This window comes from Lampetra planeri, unplaced genomic scaffold (genome assembly GCF_965212315.1).
Source record: "Lampetra planeri unplaced genomic scaffold, kcLamPlan1.2.h2 scaffold_250, whole genome shotgun sequence".
NCBI lineage: Eukaryota > Metazoa > Chordata > Hyperoartia > Petromyzontiformes > Petromyzontidae > Lampetra > Lampetra planeri.
In genome coordinates this window covers 88,577-101,971 of record NW_027615079.1, presented here as the reverse complement: position 1 = coordinate 101,971, position 13,395 = coordinate 88,577, and the positions used below count along the sequence as shown (strand labels likewise).

The 13,395-nt window shown below is 55.6% G+C and overlaps 1 protein-coding gene across 3 annotated transcripts in view; it reads left to right on the top strand.

Moving 5' to 3' along the window:
- The first annotated feature begins 687 nt into the window (after positions 1-687).
- The window catches only part of LOC144740635 (F-box-like/WD repeat-containing protein TBL1XR1), a 45,273-nt gene continuing 32,565 nt past the window's right edge, over positions 688-13,395 (top strand). For 2 of the 3 annotated variants that reach the window (XM_078623431.1, XM_078623429.1), the window contains exon 1: positions 688-791. The gene's annotated coding sequence lies outside the window, so the exon portion shown is untranslated. Of the gene's footprint in view, positions 792-9,331; positions 9,895-13,395 lie in introns of those variants that run through there. The other variant, XM_078623430.1, reaches the window with a different exon arrangement.

Below are 13,395 nucleotides of genomic sequence, written 5' to 3'. Positions count from 1 at the left end.
ATGCTGGTGATGATGCTGCTGGTGATGATGATGCTGGTGATGATGCTGCTGGTGATGATGATGCTGCTGGTGATGATGCTGCTGGTGATGATGATGATGCTGGTGATGATGCTGCTGGTGATGATGATGCTGCTGGTGATGATGCTGCTGGTGATGATGATGATGCTGGTGATGATGCTGCTGGTGATGATGCTGTTGGTGATGATGATGATGCTGGTGATGATGCTGGTGATGATGATGGTGTTGGTGATGATGATGGTGTTGGTGATGATGCTGTTGGTGATGATGATGCTGGTGATGATGATGATGCTGCTGGTGATGATGCTGCTGGTGATGATGATGATGCTGCTGGTGATGATGCTGCTGGTGATGATGATGATGATGATGCTGGTGATGATGATGATGCTGGTGATGATGATGATGCTGGTGATGATGATGATGCTGGTGATGATGATGATGCTGGTGATGATGATGCTGGTGATGATGCTGGTTATGTGATGCTGGTGGTGGTCGCGAAGCTGGTGGTGATGCTGCTGCTGCTGCTGATGATGATGATGGTGATGATGATGATGATGATGGTGATGATGATGCTGCTGTTGTTGACTGTGCTGGTGGTTGTTATTTCTGCGACCCAGTCTCATCCCTGTTCTTAATCTTGCCCTGCCTCTCTCCCCCCTCTCCCCCCTCCCCCCCCATACGCCGTTGCAGCCCTGATGCTCTCCCCCGTCTCGCCTGGCCCAGGAGCTCCCTAGGTGCAGCCGCCAAGAGTCAAGACGCCGGCTGCCCTCATAGTGAGTTGCAGCAGCGGTCGCAGCAGCAGCAGTAACAGTCTCCACCTCCACATTGTGTTTGTGTGTATCAGCTGCTCTTTCAGGGTGCCACCCACTGCGGTGGCGAGATGTTAACTATCTCGCCTGGTGGTACGCAGGAGGTCGTGGGTTCGATCCCGACCCTGACGATGCCTGCATTTGGCGAGATGTTAACTACCTTGCCTGGTACGCAGGTGGTCGTGGGTTCGATCCCGACCCTGACGATGCCTGCATTTGGCGAGATGTTAACTACCTTGCCTGGTACGCAGGAGGTCGTGGGTTCGATCCCGACCCTGAAGATGACTGCATTTGGCGAGATGTTAACTACCTTGCCTGGTATGTAGGAGGTCGTGGATTCGATCCCGACCCTGACGATGCCTGTATTTGGCTGAGATGTTATCTCCCACGCTTGGTATGCGGAAGGTCGTGGGTTTGATCCCGACCCTGACGATGCCTGTATTTGGCTGAGATGTTAACTTCTGCACTTGGTATGCGGAAGGTCGTGGGTTTGATCCCGACCCTGAAGATGCCTGTATTGGGCCGAGATGTTATCTACCTTGCCCGGTACGCGGGAGGTCGTGGGTTCCATCATGACCCTGACACAAGTTGTATATTTGTAATTTGTGCGCGTCTCTCCGTGGTGATCACGTGGAGTTTTCTCCAGATCCGTCGACGTGCCTTCGGAGTGTTTGACTGCTGCTATACATTTCCACGTGGTGATGATGATGGGCTACTATGATTTGTGATAGCTAGGTCGATTCTGAAAGTGCGCTACATGGTTTAAAGCTTTCGTGATTGCAGGGATTCATCTTCTTGGTTCTTTCGGTAAAGTCACGTAGAAGGGACAGACCTGAGGACGGCTGCTTGCGTTGTGGCCGGAACGTCGTGAGAATTATTTTATTATGTTTTATTTTTATTATTTTATTACTTCCCTTCTACGTGACTTTACCGGAAGAACCAAGAAGAGGCATGATTGTTGTTATTATTGTTACAAATGTAGTTTTTAAAATTCATTTTGGAACTGGTGGAGGGCGGTGATGCTGATGGTGGTAATTGAGGAGGTGGATCTGACGGTGATTGTTGGTCTGCGGTGGTCGTGATTACGGTGGTGATTGTGGTGGTAATTGTGGTGGTTGTTGTGTTTGTAGTAGTAGTGGTGGTGGTAGCGTTTAGTGCTGCGCTGCACTACGAACCCAGCGAGCCGAGTTCCAATCCCGTTTCACGGCCAACGTCGGTGTCGACTATTTGAACCGATTCCTGGGCCTCCCCCTAGGTCGACTCAGCCTCAAATGAGTACCTGGCGCTGTGTGTAGAAACATCGCCACCGGGGAGACAAAGGTGGCCGGGTGGGTATGGTGCTGGCCACCCACCCGGCAGCACATCGTGTGTGCTGCTGTGTCGGCCTTCATAGGCGCTGCGACTCGCTACTGACAGCACTTGCCCCGACAGCCTGTTGAAGGCTATACTGAGGTGCGGGGAACTTTGTCTCGTCTTTGTGATGATGATGATGGTGGTGGCGGTCGTGGTGGTTGTGGTCATGCCGTGGCGCGGTGGAATTTCTCTCGTCCGTTTTCGGAGGGTGGGGGCTGTGGGGGCGGGGGGTCCAGGGGGGGCAGGGAGGAGGGGGGGCGGACCCAGATTAATGAGTCGGAGCCAGAGGTCGCAAACGGGTTTTGATTCCTTACCCGTACCCGTACCCGGCCGCACCAGGGTCGCAAACGGCTACCCGTACCCGGCCGGGTACGGGTAGCTGGGTATCAGGTAGGGTACGGGTATCGGGGGGTACCCGGTTGCGACCTCTGGTCGGAGCTCTTGCTGATTGGCCGCCGCTGCTAACGAGCTCTCGCCCGCGACGGCAAATTGCCGAGTAACCCCGGACGGCGGTGGTGGCGGTGGTGGTGGCGGTGGTGGTGGTGGTGGTGACGTTCGCTCGCAATCGCCGCGTCGTCGGAGACGCTGAGGCAGCAAGTCCGTGGCTTGCACCGTCAGGGATGAACGTCTCTCCTCCTGCTGCTGCTGCTGCGGTTCATAATGGCCGTGCCGTGTACACTTAGGCAGCAACACTCACGTCCCGGGTTCAGCGCCCCATGAGGCCTCTGTGTCTCTCTGTGTCTCTGTGTGCCTCTCTGTGCTCGTGTGTGTCATGGGATTCGTAATAGCCAGGACGGGTGACGTCATACGTTTGAAGCCATGGGGGGCGGGGAGTGTGTCTGGTTGTATCTCGTGTCAGATGGTTTGTGATGGTCGTGTCTGAGACGCTTCGCCAGGACCGATGAATGACATCGTACGCTTGAAACCATGGGGTCTGGATGTGTCTTGAAAGGTGGTTTATGGTGGCCGTGTCAGAGACACTTAGAGATGTTATACATTTGAAGCCATTGCTTCTGGTTGTGTCTCTGTCAGAGGACTCTTACTGATAGGAACCTCCTGGTTACACCAGCCCACAGGGGATTATTGTGTCCGTCCGTCGTGCATCCAAAAATGGGAGGGGTGGGGCTGGGTGGGGAGGGGCTGGTGGTTGGTGGTGTCGGTGGTGGTGTCGGTGGTTGGTGGTGGTGGTGGTGGTGTCGGTGGTTGGTGGTGGGGGTGGTGGTGGTGGTGGTGTCGGTGGTGGTTTCGGTGGTTGGTGGTGGTGTTGGCGGGGGGGTGGTAGTCTCTGTGGTGGTGGTGTCTGTGGGGGTGGTGCCATCAGTGTCAGCGGTAGTGTCGCTATTAGCGTGCAGCGCTACTAACCCGGTGACCCTCGGTCCACTCAGCCTCAAATGAGTAGCTGGTGTAGCGGTTTGTAGTAAACATCGCCACTGGGGAGACAAAGGCGGCCGGGCGTGGTGCTGGCCACCCACCCCCTCGTGCGCCACCGTGCCGGTAGCCTTCATAGGTGCTGCTACTCGCTAACAGCACTTGCCCCAACCGTTTGTTAGAGGCTACACGGGGCGTCTTTGTAAGTGGTTGATGAGTGAGAGGAGGAAGGGTGGTTGAGACAAAATAAGCAGGAAATGAACTCAGTGCTGTTATGTCTGTGTGTCGTGTGACGCGTGTGTGTGTGTGTCGTGTGTGTGTGTGTGTGTGTCGTGTGACGCGTGTGTGTGTGTGTGTCGTGTGACGCGTGTGTGTGTGTGTGTGTGTCGTGTGACGCGTGTGTGTGTCGTGTGACGCGTGTGTGTGTGTGTGTCGTGTGACGCGTGTGTGTGTGTGTGTCGTGTGACGCGTGTGTGTGTGTGTGTCGTGTGACGCGTGTGTGTCGTGTGACGCGTGTGTGTCGTGTGACGCGTGTGTGTGTGTGTCGTGTGATGTGTGTGTGTGTGTCGTGTGACGCGTGTGTGTGTGTGTGACGCGTGTGTGTGTGTGTGTCGTGTGACGCGTGTGTGTGTGTGTCGTGTGACGCGTGTGTGTGTCGTGTGACGCGTGTGTGTGTGTGTCGTGTGACGCGTGTGTGTGTGTGTGTGTCGTGTGACGCGTGTGTGTGTGTCGTGTGACGCGTGTGTGTGTGTGTGTTGTGTGACGCGTGTGTGTGTGGCGTGTGACGCGTGTGTGTGTGGCGTGTGTGTGTGTCGTGTGACGCGTGTGTGTGTGTGTGTGTGTCGTGTGACGCGCGTGTGTGTGTGTGTGTCGTGTGACGCGTGTGTGTGTGTGTGTGTCGTGTGACGCGTGTGTGTGTGTGTGTGTCGTGTGACGCGTGTGTGTGTGTGTGTCGTGTGACGCGTGTGTGTGTGTCGTGTGACGCGTGTGTGTGTGTGTGTGTCGTGTGACGCGTGTGTGTGTGTGTGTGTCGTGTGACGCGTGTGTGTGTGTCGTGTGACGCGTGTGTCATGTGACGCGTGTGTGTCATGTGACGTGTGTGTGTGTGTAGCATTGTGTGGGGAGCGGTAGTGCAGCAACTTAGCGCGCTGCTCTACGAACCCGGCGGACCTGGGTTCGATTCCCGCTCACGGCCAACAACACCGGAGACGATTTATCTGAACCGGTCCTGGGCCTCACCTAGGTCGACTCAGCCTCAAATGAGTACCTGGTGCTGCGGTGCGTAGTAAACATCGTCACTCGGGAGACAAAGGCGGTCGGGCGTGGGGCTGGCCACCCACCCCCTCGTGTGCCGTGCAGGCCTTCAAAGCTTCTCGCTTGAACACCACTTGTCCCCAACAGTTTGTTGAAGGGTGTACGGGGCGGGGGGGGATCTTCGTCTTCATCGTTTGCATGGCATTGTGAAATTGCGTGGCTGTGTGTGTCCGATTGACATGCATACTGTGTGTGTGATGTGCCATTGTGTGTGTGTGAGCTTGTGCGTGACATCGTGGGTCTAATGCAGAGGTCGCAAACGGGTTTTGATTCCTTACCCGGCCGGGTACGGGTAACCCGTACCCTACCCGATACCCGGCCGGGTATGGGTAGGGTACGGGTATCAGGTACCCGATTGCAACCTCTGGGATGAAGCCGTGTTGCAGGCGTGGGTGGGTTGATTCTAGGAACTTGAATTGTGAGAAGAGACAAGACGTTGGGGAATGAGTGACAAACGGTGACTCACCAGTGACTCACGGCCTACCCGTACCCGTACCCGGCCGCACCAGGGTCGCAAACAGGTACCCGTACCTGGCCGGGTACGGGTACCTGTTTGCGACCCTGGTGGGGTACGGGTAGCCGGGTATCGGGTAGGGTACGGGTATCGGGCACCCGATTGCGACCTCTGGTCTAATGTGTGGGGTAAAAATGTGTGTGTGTTTAACACGTTGCCTTTCGAGACCAATGTTATCCATAATAGGGAGCTGTTTTGCGTTTTCCCACCGATTTAAGAACGAAACAGGAGGAGGATTTATCTTCTTGGTTCTTTCGGTAAAGTCACGTAAAAGGGAAATAATAAAAATAAAACAATAAAATTCAATTCTCACGACGTTTCGGCCACAACGCAAGCAGCTGTCCTCAGGTGAAGAACAGGTCTGTCGGAAAGACAGCGTCTGAATGAGCGCCACCAGGCTTGGCAGCGTATATTGAAGCTGGGTTGGAGGGGGAAGGGCGCCTTGACAAAGGAATTTGCATATCAAGAAGTTACAGCAGCAGAGGTTAGTGTAAATGCGATTGGTATTACCTTAGAGTCGCGGCATCTCTTCAGAAAGGTGAGAGACTCCGATTAGGTGAGCCTTCTTGTCACGGAGTTTGTTGAAGGATCTTAAAGTTTTGTGGAATCCCACTCCGCGGTGGCGGCTAAATTTCGATGTTAAAGTAGGAGGATTTCTCCGCAAGTCTGGCTGTGTCGCATGATGGGTGCCGGTTTTGTAATTACTGGCAAAAACGTCGGACTCGAATTGTAATGTTGTGGGTTTTACTCTCCCAACACACCACCATGTTTAGTGCTGTACCAGTTCACGGGACAAATCATCGCTAATTGGCTGCGTCGGTTGGTGGCGGGTTTAACGACACATTTTTCTGAGATTTAACCCGTAAAAAACTCTTATTGGTGTGTGTGTGTGCGCGCGTGCCTGTCGACCCCGTGGCACCTGCTGGGTCTGCCCCGTAACCTCTTGCCAGCGGGCGTTCGACACTTCACGTGGCAGCCTCAACGTGCACATAGCCTGGCACAAGCACCCTGGTGACGTCACCGCCAATTAGTGGCGAATGGCGGTTGTTGTATAGGGGAGCGGTGGCGCATCGGTTAGCGCGTTGCGTTTCGAACTCGGCGATCCGAGATAGATTCCAGCACACGGCCAACACCGGTGACGATTATCTGAACCCCCCCCCTGTCGATGATTATGATGATGTTGACTATACCTGGGGTGCCGTGGTGTATAGTAAACATCGCCACTGGGGAGACAAAGGCGGCCGGGCGTGGTTTCTGGCCACCCACCCCCTCGTGTTGCATCCGGTAGCCTTCACAGGCGCTGCTGCTACTCGCTACGAACAGCACTTGCCCCCTTTACTCCGGACCAGCCTTGAAGGCTACACGGGGGATCTTTGTCTTTGTCGGGTGTGCGTGTGAGTTGGGGGATGGGCAGCGGTCGTTTCAAGACTGAGTTCCTTACCCAACCTCCAAACGCACAAGGCATGAATACATAGAGGCAACCACCAAAAAATTCCCCGTACAGCCTTCGTAGACTGCAGGGGCAAGTGCTGTTAGCGAGTAGCAGCAGCACCTACGAAGGCCAGACACATACACACAGACACATACACACAGACACATACACACAGACACATACACACAGACACATACACACAGACACATACACACAGACACATACACACAGACACATACACACAGACACATACATACAGACACATACACACAGCCAGGCACATGCACATGCACACTGACACATACACACAGACACATACAGACACAGACAGCCACATACATACAGCCACATACATACAACCACACACATACACATGCACACAGACACATGCACACAGACACATGCACACAGACACATGCACACAGACACATGCACACAGACACATGCACACAGACACATACACACAGACATACAACAACAACAACCGCCATTCGCCACTAAGTGGCGGTGACGTCACCACGACGCTTGTGCCAGGCCATGTGCACCTTGAGGCCACGTGAAGTGTCGAACGCCCGCTGGCAGGAGGTCACGGGGCAGACCCAGGTGCCACGGGTCGACTGACCGAGATGACCGAGATGACTGGCTGATGCACCACCTGTGCCCCCTACTGTACCAACTTGCTGTGCTTTAGCCACCCGGCGCTCCGCTCGTTGTTGTGAGCGTCGCTGCTCCGCCCTCCGTTGTTGTTGGAGGGCGACTGCCTCCAACTGCCCAGTAGCGTCCTTCACGAGCCTCCTCCACTGAGGCCGATCTTGACACCGCTGGTACCAGTCATCGGCAAGTCCACTCAGCTCCACATCCTCCTATACCACATCACTCCATCTCTTCTCTAGCCCGTGCCGCGCCCGTTTAGCCCCCTTGATCCGGCCGAACAAAAGCTGTTTAGGCATGCGGTGGCTGGGCATGCGGGCTACATGACCCAGCCAACGCAGCCTTGCCTGCCGGAGGAGCTCACTGATGGGACTTTGCCCAGATCTTTCAAGGACTTGTGAGCTCCTCACACAATCCAGCCTGGTTAAACCCAGGATGGATCGTAGGCAGGCCAGCCTAAATGTTTCCAACCGGCGAAGATGCTCCACTAGGGGGGGTCCACGTTTCGCAAGCGTAGAGAAGGGAGGGAATGACCGTGGCCGAGAAGACCTGAAGCTTCGTGCGGAGCGACAGACCAGGTAGCTTCCACACAGCGTTACGCAACCGATGAAAAGATATTGCCGCTCGACTGATTCGGAGTGAGACCTCTGCTGATAAACTGGAGCCGGTCATAAGCACACTGCCCAGGTATGGGAAACTCTCCACTCTCTCCACAACTGCCCCATCACCAATTGGGAGTTGTGGGGGTGGAGTGTCCGATGGTACAAAATACCCAGGCAGGTGCTTAGTTTTGGTGGGGCTGATGGTAAGGCCCCACCTCTTAGTGGCACGCTCCAGTCTCAGCAGCAGCGTCTCCAACTCCTCTTCTGAATGAGCAGCTATTACCAAATCATCGGCATACATAACGTGGTTGACCAATAGGGAGCCATCCCTTGATCGCACCCGGGCGTCGATCAGCCTCCCATTATATCTGTACCAAATGGAAATTCCCCCGGTACAGCTATTGAAGGCTTCACGAACTACGCAGTCGAAATAGATGTTAAATAATGTGGGAGCCAGAGGACATCCCTGTCGCACCCCAAGGTGTACAGGGAAAGGCTCCGACTCCCGGCCACGTAGTTTTACCCGGGCCCGCTCACCATCATGAAGGTCCTTAATGATCGTGAGCAGAGGGTCAGGGACTCCGAAAGCACGAAGAACAACCCAAAGCCCAGTCCTACTGATGGTACACATACAGACAGACACATACAGACAGACACATACAGACAGCCACATACATACAGCCACATACACACAGCCAGGCACATGCACACTGACACATACACACAGCCACATACAGCCACATACAGACACATACAGACACATACACACAGACACATACACACAGACACATACATACACACAGACACATACACACAGACACATACAAATACCGCCAGGCACATACACAAGGCAGGCACATACAGACACTGCACAAACGCACAGTCACGCACGCACACACACGCATGCGTCTTTCAGCCAGCCCATCCCCACACACACACACACAGGCACGCACAGGCACACACACGCACAGTCACACTCGCTCACACGCATATCTCAGCCAGCCCATCCCCCACTCACACGCAGTCGCACGCACGCGCAGTCACGCTTACACTCACACTCGCAGGCACACTCACAGGCACACTCACAGGCACACTCACAGGCACACTCACACACACACTCACGCGCACAGTCACACTCACGCGCACTCACACGCACACACACGCACAGTCACAGACACACACACAGGCGCGCACACACACAGGCGCACACACACAGTCACACACACGCAGTCACACACACGCAGTCACACACACGCAGTCACACACACGCAGTCACACACACGCAGTCACACACACGCAGTCACACACACGCAGTCACACACACACAGTCACACACACACACAGTCACACACACACACAGTCACACACACAGGCACAGTCACACACACAGGCACAGTCACACACACAGGCACAGTCACACACACACAGTCACACACACAGGCACAGTCACACACACAGTCACACACACACACAGTCACACACACACACAGTCACACACACACACAGTCACACACACAGTCACACACACAGGCACAGTCACACACACACAGTCACACACACACAGTCACACACACGCAGTCACACACACACGCAGTCACACACACGCAGTCACACACAGTCACACACACAGTCACACACACACAGGCACAGTCACACACAGTCACACACACACAGTCACACACACACAGTCACACACACACAGTCACACACAGTCACACACACACAGTCACACACACAGTCACACAGACGCATCGTTCAGCCAGCCCATCCCCCACTACAGCGGCGCGGTGACCGGTCCTGCTCAAGTGGGTCTCCTGCTGGTGCTAGGAGACCGTGAGTGTGTGTGGCTGTTTGTGTGTGTGGCTGTGTGGTTGTGTGTCTGTGTGTATGTATGTGTCTGGCTGTGTGTGTATGGCTGTGTGTCTGTGTGTGTATGTGTGTATGGCTGTATGGCTGTGTGTATATATCTGTGTGTGTATGTATGTGTCTGGCTGTGTGTGTATGGCTGTGTGTGTGTGTGTATGGCTGTGTGTGTGGCTGTTTGTGTGTGTATATGGCTGTTTGTGTGTGTGTATGGCTGTGTGTGTGTCTGTATGTGTGTGTATGGCTGTGTGTGTGTGTGTGGCTGTGTGTGTGTGTGGCTGTGTGTGTGTGTGGCTGTGTGTGTGTATGGCTGTGTGTGTGTATGTGTGTGGCTGTGTGTGTGTGGCTGTGTGTGTAGTGTTGCCCCCCCGCTCGCGTGCCGTGCCAGCCTTCAGTAGGTGCTCGCTAATAACATTTGCCTCAGTTTGTTCAATGGTATATGGGGATCTTTGTCTGTGACTGTGTGTGTCTGTGTGTATGAGTGACTGTGTGTGTGTGTCTGTGAATGTGTGATTGCGTGTATGTGTGTCTATGTGTGATTGCGTGTGTCTGTGAATGTGATTACGTGTGTGTGTGTATGTGTGATTGCGTGTGTGTCTGTGAATGTGTGATTGCGTGTGTGTCTGTGAATGTGTGATTACGTGTGTGGATGTGTGTATGTATGTGTGATTGTGTGTGTGTCTGTGTGTGTGTGATTGCGTTTGTGTGTCTGTGTGTATGTGTTATTGCGTGTGTGTATGTGTGATTGCGTTTGTGTGTCTGTGTGTATGTGTTATTGCGTTTGTGTATGTGTGATTGCGTTTGTGTGTGTGTGTATGTGTTATTGCGTGTGTGTGTGTGTGACTGGGGAGCGGTGGTGCAGCGGTTAGCGTGTTGCGCTACGAATCCGGCCACCCAGGTTCGATTTCCGCTCATGGCCAACACCAGTGACGATTATCTGAACCGGTCCTGGGCCTCCCCTAGGTCGACTCGACCTCAAGTGAGTAACCTGGTGCGGTGTGTAGTTAACATCGCCACTGGGGAGACAAAGGCGGCCGGGCGTGGTGCTGGCCACCCACATCCCTAGTCGTGTGCTGTTCGGGCCTTCATAGGTGCTGCTCGCTAACAGCACTTGCCCCTACAGTACGTTGAGGCTATACGGGGGATATTTGTCTTTGTGTGAGAGCCAGCCCTTATCGTGAGCGTGCGTGTGTGGAGGCGGGGGGGGGGCATGAGCGGTGGCGCAGCGGTTAGCGCGCTGCTCTACGAACCCAATGACTCAAGTTCAATTCCCGCTTACAACCACCACCAGTGGTAGCGATGATCTGAACCGGTCCCAGGCCTCCCCAAGGTCGACTCGGCCTCAAATGAGTACCTGGTGTAGCGGTGTGTAGTAGACATCGCCACTGGGAAGGCAAAGGCGGTCAGGCGTGGTGCTGGCCACCCACCCCCTCGTGTGGCGTGCTCGCTAACAGCACTTGCCCCAACAGTCTGTTGAGGCTGTACGGGGGATCTTCGTTTTTGGGATGAGCAAAACTCCCCTACCCCCACCCAACCCGCTTCCCTACCCCCATTCCCCTACCCCCATTCCCACACCCCCCACCCGCTCCCCCACCCGCTCCCCTACCCCCACCACCATCCCCTCCCCTACCCCCACACCCACCCACTCCCCTACCCCCACCACCCACTCCCCTACCCCCACACCCACTCACTCCCCTACCCCCACACCCACTCACTCCCCTACCCCCACCACCCACTCCCCTACCCCCACACCCACCACCATCCCCTCCCCTACCCCCACACCCACCCACTCCCCTACCCCCACCACCACCACCCACTCCCCTACCCCCACAACCACCCACTTTCCTACCCCCACCACCCACTCCCCTACCCCCACACCCACCACCATCCCCTCCCCTACCCCCACACCCACCCATCCACTCCCCTACCCCCACCACCACCACCACCCACTCCCCCCCCACAACCACTCACTCCCCTACCCCCCCCCACAACCACCACCCACTCCCCAACCCCCACAACCACTCACTCTCCTACCCCCACCACCCACTCCCCCACCACAACCACTCACTCCCCTACCCCCACACCCACCCATTCCCCCCCCACCACCACCCACTCCCCCACCACCACCACCCACTCCCCCACCACCACCACCCACTCCCCTACCCCCACACCCACCACCCACTCCCCTACCCCCACACCCACCACCCACTCCCCTACCCCCACACCCACCACCCACTCCCCTACCCCCACCACCCACCACCCACTCCCCTACCCCCACACCCACCACCCACCCACTCCCCTACCCCCACACCCACCCTTGTTTTTGCCTTCGCTTTACCTCGGCCACCCCCCACAGACATCACCACCTCCGCCTCCTCCTCCCGAGTGCTTGCGTGGGGGATGGGGGAAGGCGGCTGCTGGCTGCTGGCTGTGGCGGTGACTTGCGTGCCAAAGTGGGGACACCATTCTGCTGTCACGGCGTACGCGTTCGTGTTTCTCTGTAGGTGTGCGTGTCTGTAGGTGCGTGTGTGTCTGTAGGGGTGCGTGTGTCTGTAGGGGTGCGTGTGTGTGTCTATAGGTGTGCGTGTGTGTGTCTATAGGTGTGCGTGTGTGTGTCTAGGTGTGTGTGTCTAGGGTGCGTGTCAGTCGGGATGCATGCTTGCGTGTGTCTGTCGGTGGGTGTGTCTGTATGGGTGCGTGGGTGTGTGTGTCTCTCTGTAGGGGTGTATGTGTGTGTGTCTGTAGGGGTGCGTGTGTGTGTCTGTAGGTGTGTGGGTCTGTAGGTGTGTGTGTGTGTGTCTAAGTGTGTGTGTGTGTCTGTAGGTGTATTTGTGTCTGTAGGGGTGCGTGTCAGTCGGGGTGGGTGTGTGTGTGTCTGTAGGTGTGTGTGTGTCTGTAGGGGTGCGTGTCAGTCGGGATGCGTGCGTGTGTCTGTCGGTGGGTGTGTGTGTGTGTCTGTAGGTGCGTGTGTGTCTGTAGGGGTGCGTGTGTGTGTCTGTAGTGTGAGGAGCGGTGGTGTAGTGGTTAGCGCGCTACGCTATGAACCTGGCGACCCAACGCCGGTGACGATTATCTGAACCGGTCCTGGGCCCTCCACTAGGTCGACTCGGCCTCAAATGAGTACCTGGTGCGATGCGTAGTGAACATCGCCAACAGAGAGACAGACAAGGGCGGCCCGAGGGTGATGTTGGCCACCCACCCCCTCGTGTGTCGTTCCCGCCTTCATAAGTGCTTCTCGCTAACAGATATATGTCTGTAGGTGTGCGTGTGTGTGTCTGTAGTTGTGCGTGTGTGTCTGTAGGTGTGCGTGTGTGTGTCTAGTTGTGCGTGTGTGTCTATAGGGGTGTGTGTGTCTGTAGTTGTGCGTGTGTGTCTATAGGGGTGTGTGTGTCTGTAGGTGTGCGTGTGTGTGACTATAGTTGTGTGTGTGTCTATAGGTGTGTGTGTGTCTGTAGGTGTGCGTGTGTGTGA